Below are 6101 nucleotides of genomic sequence, written 5' to 3' on the forward strand. Positions count from 1 at the left end.
GAAACTGAAAAAATAAAGAAGAGAGAGAAAGAAAAACAGAAAAGATGTAAAGGTAAAAAGCTGGAGTCCTACAGCTCTAGCTACAAACTGTTTTCACTGTAATGTAATTAGTACATCAAGGCGCATTGATACAAGTAGTGCAATAAGCCATAGGCTATTCAACATGCCGAAGCCAGGGAAGAGCAGCATGTGGGTCCTATAAGACATGTAGAGTTATCGTTAACGGAATCACCTAAAAAGTCTATGTATGTCTGCGCTTCTCGCCATCTTGGTGTGTTTGTCCTTCAAGAGGACCAATAACCAGACCACTCGATGGGATCTGTGGGATTAAAACCTGAAATAAAACAAGCAAAAGTGAAAGTATATGTGTATCCGATGTCGGTTGAGCCGTGCCGTGGATCACAAGCTAGCTATGCCTCCGTCGATGCCCATGGAATTTTGAGTGCATAGTTATGTATGCGCGGCACGCAGTCCACCGCTTGATCAGGACTGGGGCGGAGGCCGGATTGCTAGTCGAGCTCCTGACGAGCCGAGCTCTCCTGCTGCAGAGTAGTCTGGACCCTCTTAAGGGTGTCCGAGGGCTCGACAGCCGAATGAAGGTTCTGCTTGAGAAGGCCGCTTTGTACTTCTGCTGCTAGGGCAGTTGTGTGCTCTTCTGTATGGAGAGAGCGTTCCGTATTGCCATTGACTGTTATGACGCCGCATGGGCCGGGCATCTTGAGCTTGAGATAAGCATAGTGTGGCACTGCGTTGAATCGAGCAAACGTAGTTCGTCCGAGCAGTGCATGATAGCCGCTACAGAATGGGACGATATCGAAGACTAACTCGCTTCGGAAGTTGTCCAGAGATCCAAAGACAACCTCTAATGTGATTGAGCCCGTACAACGGGCCTCTACGCCTGGAATGGCTCCTTTAGAGGTAGTGTTTGTAGGCTTGATCCTTGATGGGTTAATGCCCATTTTTTGCACTGTATCCTGATAAAGCAGATTGAGGCTGCTACCGCCGTCCATAAGGACACGAGTCAGGTGGAAGCCATCAATTATCGGGTCTAAGACCAGTGCTGCTGAGCCTCCATGACGGATACTGGTCGGGTGATCCCGGAGATCAAAAGTGATCGAGCATGACGACCATGGATTGAATTTTGGGGCGACTAGCTCTATCGCGTAGATGTCCCTGAGCGCACGCTTGCGCTCCCTCTTGGGGATGTGGGTAGCATGTATCATGTTCACCATTTTGACCCGAGGGGGAAACTTCTTCTGTCCCCCTGTGTTCGGTTGTCGTGGATCTTCGTCATCGTCCTCGCTTTGCGATCCCTTTTCCCTATTCTCGGCGTTTAATTTTTCGGCCTGCTTGAAAACCCAGCACTCTCTATTTGTATGATTAGGAGGCTTGTCGGGGGTGTCGTGAATCTGGCACGGATGATCAAGTATGCGGTCCAAGCTGGATGGGCCCGAATTGTTCTTTTGGAGCGGCTTCTTCTGCTAACCGGACTTAGAGCCGCTGAATCCAGCGTTGACCGCCGTATCATTGGAGTTGTCACTATTGTTTCGGCGCTTGTATCTATTGCATCGAGACTTGTCTTTGTTGCTTTTAGCTTCAGGGGCGCCAGCGTCGCTTGCATTGTTTTTGCTACGGGCCAACCAACTGTCCTCGCTCGCACAAAAGCGGGTCATGAGTGTCGTGAGAGGTGCCATGGATTTTGGATTTTCTTGGCCGAGGTGGCGAGCGAGCCATTCGTCGCGGATGCTATGCTTAAAAGCTGCTAGAGCTTCGGCATCCGGACAGTCAATGATTTGGTTCTTTTTAGTTAAAAACCTTTTCCAGAATTTCCTGGCAGACTCTCTGGACTGTTGAACTATATGGCTTAAGTCATCAGCGTCCGGAGGTCGAACATATGTACCTTGGAAGTTATCGAGGAAAGCCTCTTCCAAGTCCTCCCAGCTGCCAATGGAATTTTCAGGCAGACTATTTAGCCAATGTCGAGCTGGCCCTTTGAGTTTTAGAGGGAGGTATTTTATGGCATGGAGGTCATCTCCGCGGGCCATATGGATGTGGATAATGAAGTCCTCGATCCATACCGCGGGGTCCATGGTTCCATCATATGATTCTATGTTCACGGGCTTGAATCCTTCTGGGAATTTGTGATCCAGGACCTCATCAGTGAAGCAATGAGGATGTGCGGGGCCTCTGTATCAGTTCGTATCGTGGCGCAGCTCTGATAGAGTCCGTCTGCGGTATTCAGCCCGCCCATGACTGGGTTTGTCACGTCCAAATAGGTGGCCATTGTCGCGTGTCGAGGCGCGTCCTCGTGATCCCTAGATTGATCTAGTGTGTCCTGCTTTATTGTTCAGTGTCTGCCGGAGGTCATATGTATGGCCGTGGGCTAATTTACCTCTACCTGAGTGATGAGGCAGGGCGGGCTGGTGTTCGGCATGAGTTTCCGTTTTGTCCCGACCACGTGGTGGTCGATCGGCCATATTTTGTGATGGTGGTATGTACTCCGGCGCCTCCTCGTCGAACTGAGGTAGCAATTTGCGCTTTGGGTAGATTTTGGTTGGGCGCTTGAGGTCGTATTCTTCAGCTGCTAGGACATCCGTCCATTTATCATTGAGCGGATCTTGATCAGCTTGAAGCTGCTGCTGCTTCTTTTTCAGGCTCCTTGCCATGGCGATTAGCTGGCGCTTGAAGCGCTCCTGCTCGAGAGGTTCCTCGGGCACGATGAAATCTTCGGTGTCGAGGCTCACCTTATCTTCGGAGAGCGGGAGGTAATTATCATCCTTCGAATCTTCGTGCTTGGCCTGTTTAACAGGGATAACCTACTCATCTTCCCGTTCGTCTTGTTCGTTTGCTTTATCGACGGGGTCTTCATTGTCTTCGGCACCTTCCGGAGTGTCATCTTCTCCTGTGCCGGTGTTGCTGTCTTTGTTGCGGTGTGACTTAGAGCGACGCCACTGACGACGATGCTTTGACTGTATTTCGGAAGGTTTATCCTCAACTGGGTCTTACTTATCATCGCCGTTGTGCTCCTTTGGTGCATCCACCATGAATACGTCGTACGAGGAAGTGGCCGTCCAACGTCCGGTGAACGGCGGCTTCTGGGCCTCCTCTTCTCCAGCATCGTCATCCATATCGTCGATGTCCTCGGAGTCGTAATCAAGTTCGTCGGTCAAATCTTTGATCGTGGCTATAAAATGGGTGGCGGGTGGGACGTAAAATTCTCCATCGTCAGCCTCTAGTTCGAGCCGGATATAATTCGGCTATGGGTCCTCCGCCAAGGACAGGTTTTTTAATGAGTTCAGCATATCGCCCAAAGGCGAGTGCTAGAAGATGTCTGCGGCACTGAATTTGAAGATCGATAAACGATTAAGCTCGGCGTCTGCGGGCCCGCGTGGTTCGGAACCTGCGGCCGGAGACGAGTCCGGCGTTCCGGTGGCATAAGCCTCGTGTGAGACCAGGTCCATGTACGCTCCAACGCTGTGGAATCTGCGGTCTCTGAGGTGGAGTTAATCCTTCCATCTCCGGATGGCGCGGCCTGCTCCGGCTCTAGGGCCGGAGCGGTTATAGGAGCGATCTCCTGGATGCGGCCCGATGATAGATTTAGGTCATGATCATCGGGGTGACCGGGAGCGGCCACCGCGGAATCGAATCCGGCGAAGATCAAGTCTCCACAGATGTCCGCGACATAGTTCAAGCTCCTGAATCTGACCTGATGGCCAGGGGCGTAGCTTTTGATCTGCTCCATATGGCCAAACGAGTTGGCCCGCAGTGCGAAGCCGCTGAACACAAAGATCTGCCCGGGGAGGAAAGTTTCTCCATACGCAGTGTCATTATTGATGATTGAAGGGGCCATCAAACCTTTCAGCGACATCACAGAGGAACTCTCAATGAAAGCACCAATGTCGGTGTCAAAACTGGCGGATCTCGGGTAGGCGGCCCCGAACTATGCGTCTAAGGTTGATGGTAACAGGAGACAGGGGACACGAAGTTTTACCTAGGTTCGGGCCCTCTTGATGGAGGTAATACCCTACGTCCTGCTTGATTGATATTGATGGGTATGAGTATTACAAGAGTTGATCTACCACGAGATCGTAATGGCTAAACCCTAGAAGTCTAGCTTGTATGACTAAGGTATTGAGTATATCCTTTCCGGACTACACCCTCCGGTTTATATAGACACTGGGGGGATCTAGGGTTACGTAGAGTCGGTTACATAAGAGGGAATCTCCATAGTTGTTCGCCAGGCTTGCCTTCCACGCCAAGGAGAGTCCCATCCGAACACGGGTACAGCCTTCGGTCTTCATATCCTCACAGCCCATCAGTCCGGCCCATAGATAACAGGCCGGACGCCCGAGGACCCCTTAGTCCAGGACTCCCTCAGCTGCTCCTGCTTGTATCGCCACCGAGCACTTGCTTAAGGTCATCAGAAGGTAGGTGTACTACAGATACGAATCGTCCTGTCAGGTTCCAATCTATCCCGATCTTTTTTAGCATGTCCAAAGTATAGATCCTTGCTGAATCTGTCCTGAATGACCCCCCACCCCCCAGGAAAGTGATCTACCGCCGGATCCGGAGCTTGACTCCAGGCTCCCGCAACACGAGTTCGACTCCGAGTTTTGCGCCACCGAGAAGTACCAAAAGTTAAGTTGTGTGCACGGGCACACTCCCGCTCGACGTGTATGCACGGAGGGATTCGACATTATCAGGCGGTTTCTCAGTTGCCCCTTAGAGGTTAGTGCTAATTAAGTTCATCATTTTACTTCAGTTAATGCCACCGCTCATCTAGAATACTATTTAACATTGGCAGGGATATGAGGCTTGTGCCTTTGTTAACTGGCAGGATGAAGAATGGCATGGCAGGGCTCAGAGTGTTATCACCAAGCTCGCAGAAGATATGGTAAAGCTGAAGAAGAAACTAGCTGATCTGGAATGTAAAATCAGTATGATGAGGCAAGAAAGAATCAATCACATGCAACAGATGAAAGCAAGAGACAAGAAGGAACTAGCATGTGTAGTTGTGGTTGTCACATTAGCCATGTTCTATGCGTTGTTTGCAATGATGATTAGGGGTTTTGTTTGACAGTATTGCTAAAGCACATCTAGATGTGCTTTAAGTAATGCACAGTCCTATGCCATTGATGTTACGCAAAGATTCATGCAAATATTTTTCTTTGTCTTTTTTCTTTTCCTTTCTAGTTTGATTATTACTGGCTTTATCAATAAGAAGAGCTCAATGTATTGCTTGCCAACTGTCCTACTCCTTCATACCGGTACTGGTGCATAACCCCAAAACTCGTTCCTTGTTTTTGTCCTAAAAAAGGAAACCAGCCAAATACCCAATAGGAGTCATGCGCAACCCCGGGAATTTGGAGCGACTAGGTACAAATAATTGCGGTTGATTATATCAACGGTTAGATAATACGTCAACCCCTGCTTCAATCCCTGCTTCAATTGGTAGTTCCTCTTCTCTGCATACCCCGCTTAAGTGTCCACCATCTTCATCATCCCCGGCAGGCCGCGCTACACACTGGCACACACTCTGCAGCTATGTCGAGCGATAGTGAGGATGACAGTTCGGCCAGCAGTCTGGCGCCCGATGATAGGTCAACATCGGAATCATCCCGCTCGTCTTCCATGAGTCCTACGTCGAGCCCAGACCTCAATTATATCCGGTTCATGGAAAGGACGCCGCCTCCGGAGTCATCAGACGACAACCAGATGGACGAGCAGCCGTCGGAGGACGAAGAAGAGGACAACGATGATCATGAGGAGGAATGGTCGAACGAGGAGGAGGAGGACGACGACAGCAACGACTATGACGACGGCGGTGATACATCTCCAACGTATCTACAATTTTTGATTATTCCATGCTATTATATTATCAACCTTGGATGTTTGATATGCATTCATATGCTATTTTTATATGATTTTTGGGACTAACCTATTAACCTAGAGCCCAGTGCCAGTTTTGGTTTTTTTCCTTGTTTTTGAGTTTTACAGAAAAGGAAAATCAAACGGTGTCCTATTGACCTGAAACTTCACGGAACTTATTTTTGGACCAGAAGAAGTCCATGGAGTAAAAGAGTTAGGCCAGAAGAGTCCCG

This window comes from Triticum dicoccoides, chromosome 7A (assembly GCF_002162155.2).
Source record: "Triticum dicoccoides isolate Atlit2015 ecotype Zavitan chromosome 7A, WEW_v2.0, whole genome shotgun sequence".
In the NCBI taxonomy this organism is placed as follows: domain Eukaryota; kingdom Viridiplantae; phylum Streptophyta; class Magnoliopsida; order Poales; family Poaceae; genus Triticum; species Triticum dicoccoides.